General features: G+C 36.6%; 1 pseudogene; it reads left to right on the top strand.

Moving 5' to 3' along the window:
* The first annotated feature begins 4882 nt into the window (after nucleotides 1–4882).
* The window catches only part of LOC114494808, a 32172-nt pseudogene continuing 20136 nt past the window's right edge, over nucleotides 4883–16918 (top strand).

Genomic DNA, 16918 nt, shown 5'->3' with positions numbered 1-16918 from the left:
AGCAGTAAATAGGCAGAATGATGACAGTATTTGTTGTGCTACAAATTGTAAGTGCTGCCAGCACAGTTCCTTCCACTGGCATTGGAGGGGAATGGAAGATGGAGTTGGTGCTGGTAATGACAGCTTTTAATGGACTACATATAGTCAGTCTATCAGAGTATCAGACTCTAGGAATGAGAAAACTCATTATACAGTACAGGTGTAATTAAAAATCTTTATTAAAAGCTAGGATTTTAACTAGAAGCTCCTCAACATTCTCTTTAACTATGTCCTGAGAAGGAAATTTGACTATTATAAAATGAAGAAGCAAAACCAGTATCTACAAGTCACACCGTTGTGGGCATGCATAGGGTTCAGCTCTGTGAACGAGAGGAGAAATGAGATTGATGGGGAAGGAGTGTATAGAACCTTGAGCATCGATAGAGATGAACATATAGAGATATTAAGCAAAAAACCAATAGTTAATAAAATCAGTTTAATGATGTGGAGAAAAATATCTTAGAAACAAAGATTTGAGATATGTAAAATATAAGAGTTATGAAAGATACAGAGAACAGAGATGTAAGATGCAATTTGGAAATTATTTACTAAAAGAAGACATATGTTTAAATGGAATAAAAACAATAATATAACAAATTAAAAGAAAAATCTATTTACACAAGAAGTAGTGTTGCATTCCAGATAAACTACAAGGTAGCCATCCACATATAATAAAAAGAGAACAAATTAAACTAATGACCAAAACAGAATCAAAGACATAGAAACATGGGACAGACTGACAGAGACTAGAGGGGAGAGGAGAGGTGGGTAATGGTGGGAAGACGGGGAAGGGGCTAGTGGAAGAACATGTATGAATGACCCATGGACATGGACAATGGTGTGAGAATGGACTGTGGGAGCAGGGGTGGGCTGGGTAGAGGAGGGCAAAAGGAGAAAAATTGGGACAACTGTAATAGAATAACAATGAAAAATGTAAAAAATAAAAAAATAAACTACAGGATGAAAATGTAAAAAAAAGAGGATTGGGGATGGAAAAGAGATATTATAAATATTACTGAGAATTACATACTTTGATTCCCTTCCAAAGCTGTAAAAAATATGTCAATGGCTCTTAACTGTTTGCTGACCACTTTGGTTAATGAACAGTGTTTGACTTCTAAATGACCGGGACACACACATGCAAGTGTAGGAGGGTACAGCCACAGGGTCCCCAAAAGAAGGACTTGTAATGGGGTTCAGAACTCAAGGTGTCCAGGAAATATTAGAAAGATATATAGGATGTCTTCACCCTCCACCACAGGTGTTAGTTGGGGGAAGGGACACATGGAGCAGGGCCACTCAGAGCTGTTTTGCATAGCAACTACCCTTTGCAGCTAACCTCTGGTGTGGTCATTTAACATATCTATAACCTTTAACTGGTTGCATAGATATGTTAAATAGCTGTGGCAATGCTCTGAGCCAGGGGAATGGAAGGAACTTCCCCTAGTTACAGCGCCTGTGCCCGCGTGAGAGCTTGGAGATAATTGGCTCCACGACGTGGGGCCACCCCTGCGCAGACTCATGATGGAGCCCAGTAAAGCTGGAAGGATATTTAAACCCAGACTTGGCAGCCATTGAAGAGAAGCATGCGGCTGCAGCCATGTAAGGATGACCACGCACTTTTGGCACAGCACCCCCCCCCCCCCCGCCCCCGTAGCCATGAGAAGAATTACCATGCGGCTTTAGCAAACAATCATCACGCAGCTTCAGCAGAGAACCACCACGCAGCTTTAGCTGGAGATCCCGGCAACACAGCTGATGGTACTGAGAACCAAGGGAGGCCTACCAGCCGAGCATGGATTACTGGGAAGAACCAGGAGCTGCCTGAGCCATGGACTTCTATTTCTTTTCCTGAGATACGGTACCCCAGACTGGGCAAAGGGGAAGGACTGTGTGTGTTGGTGGGTATTTTAAGGGTCTTTGGGATTTTATTTATTTATTTATTTATTTTTAGAGAGGGAAGGGAGGGAGGGAGAGAGACACAGAGAGAGAGAGAGAGAGAGAAACATCAATGTGAGGTTGCTGGGGGTCATGGCCTGCAACCCTGGAATGTACCCTGGCTGGGAATCGAACCTGGGACACTTTGGTTCCCAGCTCGTGCTCAATCCACTGAGCTATGCCAGCCAGGGCGGTCTTTGGGATTTTAACAAAGACATTAAGTCATTACTCCTAAGGCTGTGTAACTTGAATAAATAATTCCTTTCCTTTTCACCAATCCCTAACATGGAGAGCTATAATTCTCTGGCTTAGGGAAAGGCAAACCTAGTACAGGGGGACCCTAGGAGAAACAGGGGTCAGTTCGGTAGCGTTGTGGGAACCTCTTCCCTGGTGGCCAATCAGGGAGGATCATGGGAGACCACATGCGTAGTAGCTTTAAAGTAATGCAACTACTTGTACATGCTCAGTAAAAGCCCACCAAAACTAGCCAAGAAGGATCTGCCCTATAAGAATAGAGTCCCTCCAGCCCATGAGGTCAATCTCTGCTTGGAGTTGGCCTGCTCCCATGTTCTCTGCTACAAACTCTGGGTGTTTGGTTCAATTCTTTGTCCCAATCACTAAGAACCTGGTTACCTGGGCCCACCTGTGACACAAGTGACATTGTTAATCCTGTTTCACTGTAGGGAAATAGTCATGATCATTCCTATAATACATTGTCCTTAGAATGAAAATTGAGAAACTGTTATAGATTACCACAGTAGTATAGAAATCTATACTAGGTAGTATAGATTTACTACCAAAATTTGTCTGGTTCTATAGCAATGATTTTCAACAATATATCACTAATCACAACTCAATTATTTGATGTATCTAATGCTAACTATATAGCTATAAATTTTTCTTATTTAGGAATCTTTGGAACAGTATGCATTATTTTTACTGATGTTGAAATTGGATTTGCCTTTTAGGAGTCTGGCCACTTTTGAAAAAAAATAATTCTAAACCGTCTTTTATATTCTATAAACTATTAAATTACTAAAAGAAATTCTCATTTATAAAACTTTGAGTTCAGCTGTTTTCCATTTTCATGTTTCACATACAAACTTGCCTACAAGGAACTAAAATAGAATTTTTTTGACTCATAAGGAAACGTTTTCTCATACTATGAAGATTATTTAAATATAATTATTGAACAGGGCTGATCTATTTTCTTGGAAAAGAAAGACAAATCAAAAGTAATATGACTTGTGAACTTTTGGTGGAACATACTTTTCTAGAAACAAGAATTTATAACATATAATTCAAGACCTTTTAGAGCCAACGTCTTTTCTGTGTGTTAGGGTAGGCAATGATGTTACTTGAGAGAATCTGTGTGAATCTGGAAATTGGCTGTTAGTCTCTTGTATCACCATTTCCAGGAACTTTTAAATTCCTATTTAGCTACATCATTTACATGTGAAATAAATGAACGCCTATTTAGCTACATTATTTAGATGTTAAATAAGTTACTGTAGCAGTACCTTGGAGAAAGTCCTTGCCATCCAGGTGCAAGGAGAGTGGCTAGCTGACAGTTTTCAGCTGTTAGCACCTTGAGGTTTTTTTTTTTTTTCCATCTCAGCTTTGATCCAAGGCCAAGTACTTCCTGAGCAGCCCCAGCCAATGAGTAAGTACAGTAAGGATAGCAGGGCCAGGGGATTCTTACAGTAAGAAATTTATCTGACTTGTAATCATTGCTCCAGAGCTCCCCTTTAATTTGGAGAAATATTTGTCCTAAATGCTTTATAGTCAGATTCTCTCTGCCCAGTCCTGCTTCCTCTGATCCCAGAGGTTACCTCTCAATAAATCTTGTACACTTCTAACTCCATTTCAGCATCTGACCAGAGATGATGATAATCCTGTATATCCAACACCAAAAATGCACTTCTAGACCGCATTTGAACAGTTGATGACTGAGGGAAAAGGACTCTGGACTTGAAGCCAGAGAATATGAGTTTAAGTCTTGTTTCCTACATTTTCTAACTTTATGACTGGTGAAATCACTTAACCTGTCTCATGATTAGTGCCTTATCCGTGAAATAAGTGTGTCAATATCAGTATGCCCATCTGGGCAGTGATAGCTTGAGGCTGAAATGAAAACATTCATGGGGTGGGGTTTATGAAATGCACTATTGTACAGGTGGCAAACACAAGGCCTGAATCTGGCCCTCTACCTTGTTTTACACAGCCCGGAACCTTGTTTCTACCCAGTGGCAGCGCCAAGCTCTCACTTAACTGTTAAGGAGTAGTTACATGTATACAGTCCTAAAATTACATTCGGCCCTTTGAATGCAACCATGAGCCTGATGTGGCCCCCAGTGAAAATGAGTTTGATGCCCCTGCCATGGGTGTATTAAATTAAATATACGATCATCAAATTGTAACTCTGCGTTTTTAAATCTCACTCTCATCTGATCCTCTGTCAATATTATTGTCCTTAAGATGTTAGAGAAATAGACAAGTTCATATGAATGGACAAGATTCATACGAACCTTTAACTGAAAGTAAATATCAAAACTCATTGATCTATAAGGAGAATATTATTATTTTGTTTCTTCAGTCTTTTAAGGCATAATGGATACATTCTCATGTCATTGTTTGTACAAAAATGTCCAAGTAGAGTGGAGTCTCTACCAAGACAGACATGGAACTTTTACCAAGTCAGACATGGTATTTCTGCACTCACATTTCTCAAAGTCTAGTGAGGAATTCTGTAATGTACACAAATAGTCATAGCAAAAGTGAGAGAGAGAGATGTAAGTACATATAAGCTATCATGATAGCCTAGGGACAAATTGATAATTAACTATCTTTTGGGGATCAAGGATGATTACATATAAGAGGTGATAGTTAATCTTCTTGTGAAAAGATGAATAGACCTTTATTAGCCCAACAAAAGTGGAATGTGGAAAACGCATTCCAGGTAGATGAAGTGGCATTTGCAAAGGTGGGGGGCCGGGGGCGGTACAAAAAAGCAAAGTTTCAGTATATTTGTAATGTTGGCATATCTGGTGCTTGTGCAGGACAGATAGACAAGTATCTGGGGAGAAATGGGAATGAAAACAGCAATCAGGTCATGAGGAGACTTGCATATTACATAAGAGCTTTAAACTTGGTGGAGTGGAAAGCAGACAATAGTATTTTTAGAAAGAAGAGATAAAATTAGCTTCCTTATATATAACTTTACTCTGACAATAGTGCACAGGTTGAATATAAATGGGGATAAAGAAGTTGAGATTATAATAGTGGCTCAGGTATGAAATGAATTTGCGGTAGTGGTCATAGTTGTATGCAGAAAAAGACAAAAGTACGTGGCAACAACGAGCTGTATCGGTTACTAACTGGATGTGGGGTAGAGGGAGTGGCATAGTGCAGAAGAGGAGGGTCCTGAGGCGGCTTTCTGATTTCTAGCTTAGGTGATTAGGCTGTGAAGCTGGAGAAGAGGGGAGAGAGTTTTTAATATGTCTTTATTTTTGGAAGGAGTATGGAGTAGAGTTCAATCCTGGGTATAACAAGTCTGGGTTGTCCTTAAGATATTCTGAGGTGTACAGTGAGACTTATTTTGCTAATACTTGGGAGTTTTCTGGGCTTCAGTGTAGGTTTGGACCTATATAAGAGTTGAAAATCAACAATATAGAATTTATAATTACAACCATTAGGAGGCCATCAATTTGCCTGAGGGAGAGGGTGAAGATAAAAAGAGAATTTCGATGTCATCATAAAAAGGAGAGTTAAAGGAAAAAGATTTAATTGAATACAAATAGAAAGAAGTTCCTTTTCTTTGCACAGCACAATTAATTTGGGAATTTATTTCTACCCTTTTACTCAATATGAAAATTCAATGATATGACTAGTAAAAAAGATCCTTATTCAATACTACATCTCCTTAAACTTGTCCCCATGAATTCTAACATAAAAATGAGTTTAAGTAATTCTATTTTCCTAGTTTTAGGTTTAAAGGTAAAGGTGACAACAACAGCCTCCAGCTAAGCTGTGGAGGAAACTCCCGGCTGCTAACAGCAGTGGCCGTCAGTCTTCAGGGCTGGAACCATGGATGCCTCCAACTTCGTCACCAGTGCTTGCCCCTGGTAAGCCTGTCTGGAACCCAAAGGAAGCAGAAGCACCTGTGTCACCAGCTCTAGCAGACACATCACTCCCTTTCCTCTTCATTTTGAAATACAAACCAAATAAGAAATATGATATCTTTCTTCTCATTGAGAACAAGCTTCTGTCTGGAAGAAAGTAAACTCTCATATACATAAAACAATTAAAACACAGTTACCTGTACTTATAAGACTTTCTTGAGGTCTTGCAGATCGTCTCATATCACATGAGTACATACATGGTACTTTAACTGCATTCATTTGAACTCCGTGACGGCAAACATCGGAGTCTTGTCTGTATTATATCTTACAGCTGGTTGAGAAGAGTACTCCCGCATTCTCCTAACTTTCAGTTACTAATATTTATCGTTAGCATGCATTTAAAGTCATAGTTTAAACTGATTCAAAGTAAAGGTGCTATTATAATATCTTTTAATATATGCCAGATATCTATCTGTGTTTAACTAATAGTAAGCACAAGGTTTCTCTGAACACAAACTACTTATTAGGTGACTCTAAAACATAAAGCTGTACATTTTGTGAATTTTATTTCTGCTACAGTGTCATTATAATCTGTATCATCTATTTTCTTTGCGCTTGACTTATAAAAATGTTCAGGACTTATGTTCTGGACTGGTGGTAAGGTCTTATACCTACAATCTTAAAGTCTTCCAATGCTAGATAGAAACTTGGAAGAAATAAGATAAAATTATTCTACCTCAAGAGAGAAATATAATGTGTATTTAATTATCCCTTGCACTGACTTCTCAAGAATAGTGAGAGATGAGCAGGTCTCGATATATCAGTCTAAAAAGATGTTGATTTAAAAAGAAGTATCCCATTAGTGTTAGCTATGTGAAATTTCTCCAAATGTTTCCATGTGTTTTGAAATTATTTTTCAATAAACATTCTAGAATAATGTGAGGAAAACTAAAGATGCTTTTGGGAATGGGAGGGATGCTTTGGACATCACATTCAAATTCTTATAATCTCTTCAAGCATGACCTACATCATTCAGGAATAAAATAATAGAAAGAAAAAAATCTGTAAGATCACTGATATCTGCCTTTCAAGAATTTGAGGAGGTTTAGTAACTTTTCCTCATACATCTTATTCACAGTGAATAAGTAACAGGGTGTATACCATATAGCTTATCTTTTACTATTCTTTTTTTAGGTTTCAGTTTATTCAAAACACATCACTGCAAGATGTGTCCTGTTAACCATTTAAAAAGTCTGAGTGATTTACTTTTCAGTAGGCTTTGCATACGTACGATTCATGAGAGAAGAACCTATTGCATAAAAATATTCAGGGAACAGACACAATTGCTAGAGATTTGTTCAAAAACCAAGTCAGCTGTAAAACACTTTGTAATCCAAAGGGTAGATATTTAGAGAATACCTATCAGGTGAAACATTACTTTTTAGGAGACTTTGTGGCAAATGTAGTATAAATACACATTTTTAAAAGACCATCTGAACATCTAATAGACAGTTAATTATCAAGCTATATATTCTAAACTATTTTACAAGTTAAATCTTGTTTGATAGTTAATAAATGAGTTAAAATATAAACATGTAAAAGTAAAACTAAATATGACAGCTAAATTATCATTTCCTATTTTTAATTTTCTGAACAGTTAAGTAAACCCAACTCTTTTACTCTCCCCTCCAAAGAGTTGATGTCATTTTAAATAGAAGAACTAAATCATCAGATGTCAATGCAAGAGAGTATGTTTCTGTGCTGGAAGAAATAAAACCAACAAGGATGATGGCCAGACTGTATGGAATCAATTATACCTGGCAATAAAACTGAAAGGATAGTGTTTCTTTTGTGAAATATTTTCCACATTGGTTCCAGCAATCTATGCATCATTAGTAACATCTGTGACCAAAAAAAAAAAAAAATCAGTTAAAGCAAGGATGGAGAAGGAAAGAAAGAGAGAATTAGTCCATTTTCTTATTTCATTGCCGGTTTGCTCTAAGTTGTTTTCTAACAACATAAAATCATGAAGTGGGAAAAAGCTAGATGCATGAAATGTTTGTACAAATATATTCACATGAGTTTACTAAACACAATAATATTTTTACCCCTTTTAGTAAGATGGGGGGGGGCCACAATTCTTTGGATGATTTGTTTGGTTACAAGAGGCTAATTGAACATGACCACATAACTCCTCACTTCTGCTTGACATGCTCTGTGTAACAGCTACTCCAGCAGAGAAATTGCAATTTCAGCACATATAATTTATGTTTTACTACAACATTAATATCAAGATAATGTTTTTAATGTTCATTTATATAGGCATGTAGTTTTTCAAGGGAACTAAATGTAATGACTTTTACTATAAGTAAGAGATTTTTTCTTTTTTTTTTCCTTGTGGGTCAAGTTAAACTTTAGTTGGTCCCCCACATGGGGAATCTGGGTTTTTGTATAGTCATGCTGTGGACAAAGAATTTCTGTGAGAATCCAACCTGACTGTCAAGAGCATTTTGGCTCATGCTACATGCCTGGATGTTTTCTTTAAAAACATTATTTCAACTGTAACCTTTCAAGGTACTAGCACTAATGCTTCAAGGAAGCATATCTCTCTCCAAGGATTTCACAGAAAGAACAATACCAAGCATGTTCAAACTATTGATCATGACTTCCGTTCTTACTATGTACCAGGAACACTGTTTAATGCAGAGGTTAAAAATTAAAAAAAAAAATAACATAAGGTTTAATAAAGGACCCAAAATTCAAAATGAATTTCAATCTGTAGTAAGATAACTACATGAGGATGATGCTTGTCTTTACATTTGGCTGCCTTCATGCCATCATGTAAAGCCAAAATTAATGTCTTAACTCGAGGTGAACAGTTCTTTGTTTTGGAATATTTCAAGTAGTTCAGAGAAAACTAACATACCTTATTAGAGACTAAAGATTGATATTGTTAGCAGTCAAAAATAATGTCAAAGCTTAACTAGGGATAAAGCCACTATTTATAGATTCTATATTAAATATCTTGACTACTTCCCAGCAATAGGAACTAGATTTTTCTCATTTGCAGACTTAATAGTATGGGGTTGTGGCTCTGGCAGTGAGATTTAAATGACCAATTAGGGCTCATGCTTCTGCTGGCCCTCTGAACATTGTTAGAAAATACTAATCCTCTCTTCTCTCTTTGGAAATGTGGCATTATTCACAAGACACACAAATATGGACAGTGACTTCCCATCTCCATGGTTTTCTCAAATTTATGTGCATGCTACCAGACAGGTTGGACAGAAGCCACATAAAAGACTTTTAGTTGTTGGAGATGTAAATTTAAAGTATTTAAAAATTTTGTCACTTTGCCTCTAAGTCAGAATGATAGTTATACACTGGTATGAGGGTCAGGAGGAGAAAAGCAGTCATTTAAGAATTCCAAGGACTTCCAGTCAAGATGGATGCATAGGTAGACATGCTTCACTTCCTTGCACAACCACAGAAAGAATTAGAACTAAACCTCAAAACAAATCACAGCCAGAACTGTCAGAAAGTCTGACAAGCAAGGATTTAAAGAAGCCACATTCATCCAGATGGGTGGCTTCTGGAGTAGCATCCAGGAGTAGCAGAGACACAGAGATGAGTGGAGAGGTGAAGAGATGCAGTGTGGCACAGAGAGAGGGTGGTGGCAGCAGAATAAGCTGTCTCATACTCATGTGTGATGGATAAAAATCAAGAAGAAGACCTTGGGAATGAGTGACCCCAGCCTGAGGCCTGACCAAACAGACCAGGGTTCCAGTGCCAGGAAATAAATTCCCATAACTTCTGGCTGTAAAAACCAGTGGGGGTCGGGGTATTAGAAGAAAATGCCAAATTTTCAGAGACTCTGCTTAAAGGCCCCCCCATGGTCTTAGAAGATTTGCAAACCTACCCATTCTAGGATTCACCACCAGGGCAATCCACCCAGCTGGAAGTTTGCCAGTCACATGCAGGGAGTGGGTGAAGTGACTGGAAATGGGGCAAGTGCCAGGCAAACCTCCAGAAGCCAGGTAGTGACACTGTCTATTCTCTGAGTCCTGCCCCTCACACAAAGCGGAGAAGCAGGTTGCCCCACCCTAGCGATTACCTAAGGCTCTGCCCCATACAACTTACAGGTGCCTTTTCTATGATAGGCCATACTACTAAGACACAGAGTCAAAGCAGTTCTACCTAACACACAGAAATAAACACAGGGAGTCTGCCAAACTGAGGAGACAAATGTGGCCCAAATGAAAGAAAAGAACAAAACCCCAGAAAACAAACTAAATGAAATGGAGATAACCAACCTAACAGATGCAGAGTTCAAAACACTGGTGATCAGGATGCTCAGAGAACTCACTGAGTATGGCAACAACATAAAGGAAGAAATGAAGGTTACACTGAGTAAAATAAAGAAAAATCTACAGGGAACCGTCAGTGGATGGGAGGAAGCTAGGATTAAAATCAATGACTTGTAACATAAGGAAGAAATAAACATTCTACCAGAACAGCAAGAGGAAAACAGAATTAAAAAAAAAAACAAAAACGAGGATATTATAAGGACCCTCTGGAACATCTCCATGCATACCAACATCTGAACCATAGGGGTGCCCAAAAGAGGAAGAACAAGACATTGAAAACTTATTTGAAAAAATAATGAAAGAAAACTTCTCTGATTTGGTGAAGGAACCAGACATACAAGTCGAGGGAGCTCATAGAGTCCCAAACAAGTTAGACCCCAAAGAAGACCACAACAAGACACAGCATAATTAAAATGCAAAGGTTAAAGGAAGACACAATCTTAAAAGCAGCAAGAGAAAAGCAGACAATTACCTACAAAGGAGTTCCCATATGACTATCAGCTGATTATTCAGAAAAAAACTTTGCAGGCAAGAAAGGACTGGCAACAAGTATTCAAAGCGATGAAAAGCAAGGACCTATAACCTAGATTACTCTATCCAGTAAAGCTATCATTTAGAATTTAAGGGCAGATAAAATTCTTCCCAGACAAGGTAAAGCTAAAGGAGTTCATCATCACCAAGTCATTATTACCTGAAATGTTAAAAGGACTTATTTAAGAAAAAGAAGATCAAAACTATGAACATTAAAATGGCAACAAATTCACAACTATCAACAATTGAATCTAAAAAAAACAAACTAAGCAAACAACTAGAACAGAAATAGGATCATAGATATGGAGATCATTTGGAGGGTTATCAGCTGGGAGAAGGAAGGGAGAGAATGGAGGAAAAGTTGCAGGGCTTAAGAAGCATAATTGGTAGGTACAAAATAGACAAGGGAAGGTTAAGAATAGTATAGGAAATGGAGAAGCCAAAGAACTTAATATGCATGACCCATGGACATGAAATAAGGAGGGGGGCAATTGCTGGAGGGAAGGGGCATATCAGGTAGAGGGGGCAAAAGAGGAAAAATTGGGACAACTAACAGCATAATCACTAAAATATATTATTAAAAAGAATTCCATTTTTTTGCAGGTATTATTTTCTAACTGCCTGGTAGAACCTTACTGAAATATTTGTTAAAAACTAAACATCTAGCCCTGGCTGGCGTAGCTCAGTGGATTGAGCGTGGGCTGGGAACCAAAGTGTCCCAGGTTCGATTCCCAGCCAGGGTACATTCCTGGGTTGCAGGCCATAACCCCCAGCAACCGCACATTGATATGGGTGTGTGTGTGTGTGTGTGTGTGTGTGTGTGTGTGTCTCCCTCCCTCCCCTCCCTAAAAATAAATAAATAAAATCTTTAAAAAAAAAACTGAACATCTAATAAATATCTTAATTTCTTAAGAGGATATGAATGTTAATAGAAGTTGGTAAGTTTAGAAGAAACATTATCTTGAATAATTATCAGGACTGCTATGGTTGAACTTGAATAATTTGGAACAAAGCATGTATGAATAGGCCAAGAATATTAAAATTTAGACAGTCTGTTAACACTGGGCTAGTTTAAAGATATCTTGAGTTTTCTACACAGAAACAATCTCACCTCTCACTATAGACACAGTATTTTTCTTTGATCTGCATTCTGAAGTTACATGCATTCTTTTGGTATTTTAAATATACAGCATGATAACCTGCTGGATAGTATGAAAAACCACAGATAAGTATGAATGTTTTAATTAAAACACACTTGAAATTTATTGTCGTTTTCTATCATATACCCTTAAAACTTGACTCTTTTTCTCTTCTATTAAAATTAAGCAAGTTTTCCCACTTTCCTTATTTAGATAGGCTAATAATGATTGATCCACTCTCAAGAAATAAAAAGGAAATCCTAGCTTCTCAGAACCTAACATCTGAAGTAACCATGATAATAAATCTTATCTAAGATTTTTGTTTTTATTAGAATTATTTTATTTCTTAATATCTATGTGTTGGTATATTTTAAACAAAATTTTCCCTCAATTTTGTCCAAGCACAGTGATGATTTGAAATGTATGTTTATTTTTTAATATGCCAGTGTGGTTTTAAGGTAAAAATTTCCAAGGTAAACTATCTCTAGAACTTGAACTTAACTTTCAGAATCTGGTTGTAATATGTAATTGTTATTCTGAGTCACTTAATAACAAGAAGTCCCTTCTGAATATTAGCTCTAGGTTTTGGAATACTGACACCACAGATCAGGTGCATAACACACACAGAGGACAGATTTTCTATTTTTTTATTCTAGAGTTTCTGGACTTTCCCTGTGCTCAGGCGTGAGAAGGATTTATGCCTTAGGCTTCCCCCAAACAGACATGACAAGGTGACAGATATTAGAGGGAAAATGCTTGGGAGTTTGTATTTGGTGTTGGGTGACAAATGGTTGATGAAAGTAGAGAAAATGGTGGGCTGTTCTATAGCCTCACAATAAAATTATTCCTGCTCTGGCTTTTTTTATAAAGGGCTGCTGAGCAAGGGAAATGAACACTTAGCTCCTTGGACCAGGAGAACATGACAGACACACTAGAGCCATTGGCTTGTCTAATGGCTGCATTAGCCCCAGCTCTGTTAAGTACGTCCAACTCTCTCAGTTTGTCACTGTGCCTAGGCACAGTTTGGACTATTCCTTTCTTATTCATCCAACCACTATCTCCTGAACAATTTGTATGTGCACTACATGAGTTACTGTAGATGTCAAGATGAAAAAGCACCTGTATTTAATTGGCTTACATCCAGGGGAGGAGTGTTTGCATATAAACAAGTATACTTGCAGAACCCAGGCAGAAAGATGGTACTTCACCCGTAACTACTTTGCACATGGATCTGACATGTCATGTACCAACCCTTTCGCCACCATCACCAAAGCCATTGCAACTTTGGAAGTACGTTGGTGTAAAACGCATTTTTGTTCATGTGTATCTGGAATTATTTCTTTGAAATCTCAGAGTTCTGTTTTATTTTCTAGGCTCATTATCTCCCTCCTTTATCTACTTACCCCACTTTATTCTCTCTAATATCCTTTATGATCTCAGGTAATTGTTGATGGCCCTTTGTGGCCCTCAACTTGCATACATTATTCAACAAAAGTTGAATGGCTGATATTTTCCTTTGGAAATAATTTATTCAATTTAGGAGCATTTCAGTGTATAAATTCAGCCACTTCAAGTATTCTCTATTTTAGAGGCAGGGGCTGAATTTTCTTGCTAAGAAAACAATATTTCTTTCTGCTGGTAACACAAAAGAACAAGATCTTGCTCTAATTTTATTAATCTCTATTTTTGCATTTGAAATTCATATTTTTCAAATAAAACGTAAGGATACTTTTATAGAGATTTATGTGAAATTAAATAGAAGATATAGTGTTTCATCTCTTCTGAGACAATTAGGAAAGACTTCACAGAAATGGTAGCAGTTGAATGGAGATGTAAACAATAAACTCTCTACTCTGCTCCATTGATTTATGTGTCTGTTTTTATGGCAGTACCATACTGTTTTGATTACTGTGGCCTTATAGTATAGTTTCATATTAAGTAGTGTGATTCCTCCGACTCTGTTCTTCTTTCTCAGGATTGTTGTTGCTATGTGGGACTTTTTGTAGCTCTATATAAATTTTTTGAAATATTTGTTCTAGTTCTGTGAAATACATCATTGGAATCTTGATAAGAATTGTATTGAATCTATAGATTCCCAAAATATCCATGCTTTGGGTAGCATGGATATTTTAATGATGTTTATTCTTCATATCCATGAACACTGTATATGCTTCCACTTATTTGTATCTTCAATTTCTTTCTTCAGTGTCTTATAATTTTCTGAGTACAGTTCTTTTACATCCTTGGTTAGGTTTATTCCTAGATATTTTATTCTTTTTGAAACAATTGTGAATGAATCATTTTCTTAATTTTCTTTTCTGTTAGTTCATTATTGACATATAAAAATGCAACTGATTTCTGGATATTTTGTATCCTCCTATTTTGCTGAATTCATTTATCAATTCTAGTAGTTCCTTGGTTTTACTTTTTGTGACATCATGGATGGACCTGGAGAACATTATGTATGGTAAGTGAAATGAGCCAGTTAGAGAAAGGCAAATACCATATGATTTCACTTATATGTGGAATCTAATGAACAAACTGAACTAACAAGCGAAATAGAGACAGACTCATAGATAGAGAACAGACTGACAGCTCTAGGGGGAGGTCAGGGGAGCTTGAGCAAAAAGGAAAATGACTCATGGACATGGACAATAGTGTGTTGATAATGGGGGTAGAGTATAAGGATGCTAAATAGTAATAGAAAAAATACAATATATTTTTTTAATCCTGAAAAAGAAAAGAATGAGTAATGGTTCACTGAGCAGAAAGGCAGCAGGAATGTCAGGCAAAGAGCTTCAATTCCTCCTTTTCTTTCCTCTCACAGCAGAATAGCTAGACATTGTCCCTGTCCCTTGTCCTGTCCTCTGTGCCCCTTTCCACCACTATACTATCCTGCTTCCTCTCCTCCCTCAGCTGTCTGCCCCCGCCCCTCCCTTGAGCAGACAACTGCTCAGGGGAGTTCATAAGTCTTACAGACTTACTGCTCATATGTCTTACAGACTTATGGCCATGGCCAAGACTTTTTTCTGACTCAAAATAGAAAACAGCAAATGAAACTCAATGTTTCTTTAAGTGACCAAGGTGTTATGAGGTCTGTGGCAGGAGTGGGGGGCTATATATTTATATTGAAGAGCAGTAGGAGATTAGTACAAATTGACAAAACAAAGGAATATAAGGACACCTGGGATATTTTAAAGGGTCAGAGAGAAGCAAAGGCATCTAGAGCTTGTGGAGTTGAATGAAATATTTGTCTTTCCTATGTGTCAGAGACATGCACAAAGAAATTTTAGGCATGTAACAAGGAAAGTTGCCAACAAATCTAAGTAACAGAAAAGAAACATTAAAAGTAATAATTTATCCTTTAGGTAAACTTTTAATTTTTAACTATATGATTAATATAATACATACAAAAAGCACTAAATGTCATAGTAATTTCTTAAATTTTTCTTAAATTTCAAAGTGACTTTTTAATTTATTATCAATACTTTCAGTAATACCATTCAATGTCAAATTGATGAACATATGGGTATGTTTGCTCATCTTATCTCACTCTCCAATATTTAGGAATTTTATTTCTAGAAAAGAAACACCGAGAAACAATTATTCACTTCATCAAGAAATTACTAAGGAATCCCGTTAAATTGTATGCTGCAATTGTAGTATATTACAAAATTTGTATTTATTTGAAACATTTTCAGGAACACACTTGTACACATGGACTTTCAAGCACATGATAGGCACTCTTTAAACATTGATCACAATTTTATTAATATAAAATGTTGACAGAGATATGGATCACCAATGAAAGATATAATGTTTATTTTTGTATCTTAATTTTGATTCTTTTGTGTACTTCTCTAATTCCTAGTAATGAGAATAAACATGCACTTCATTTTTTGTTTGCCATAAATTCATGGAAATCATCATAACCAGCTGGATAGCACACAATTAAAAATAATGGTGACCTTTTGAACTTACATTTTTACTATTCCTAATTATAAAATATTCTTTTGTTTCTAAGAATACAGTCAATGCAGTTATTGTTTTTTACATGTGGTTGTTAATTTTATGAAATATTTTCCAAATTCCCTTACAGTACATAATAAAAAGGAGCTCTGTCTATTTGTGTGAGTTTGAAGTTAGATAGGGTTCTTTGCCAAAGGCACAAAATAGAATGCCATTATGTTTAACAACATGCAGCCCATGGGTCAGAAGCTCCGGTGCTAAATATCATACTGTACAATAATGACTGTCCAAGATCCATTTTAAAACTTCTATAACTAAGCCTGCAAATGGTGAACTTGCTGAATAATTAACTAAAGAATGTGTTGTCTGAAACAAGTAATATTCTCCCCATCCAAATATCTTCTATAACTTCAATAGAGCAATATAAAGCTGATTCCATGGGGGAAAACAATTCTAATTAACAGTTTTAAAGTGACTTATTACTTGTTAATATGATATGAGTTGAATTGTCTAACACTGAAAACTAATTTTCAACCTTGTCCTTGGAAATATGTAAAGATCTATGGAAAGATATAAAATTTTAATTACATTATGAGAAAACATACTTTTCTCTCAGCCAGCAGTATATTTGCCATGTTAACAATGGTCCCTTAGGACTGCAGTAAGAGAATAGATTGGGGCAAGAAAGAGGATGAAAAAGAAACATGAATTCAACAACTAAAAGGTAACTTCTTTTAAAATTATTTTGAATATTTATCACACATCTGGATTTTATTTTATGACATTTCAAGGAAATAACTTAGTAGTAACATGT

Source organism: Phyllostomus discolor, chromosome 4 (assembly GCF_004126475.2).
Source record: "Phyllostomus discolor isolate MPI-MPIP mPhyDis1 chromosome 4, mPhyDis1.pri.v3, whole genome shotgun sequence".
Taxonomy (NCBI): domain Eukaryota; kingdom Metazoa; phylum Chordata; class Mammalia; order Chiroptera; family Phyllostomidae; genus Phyllostomus; species Phyllostomus discolor.
This window is presented reverse-complemented; position numbering and strand designations above follow the sequence as displayed.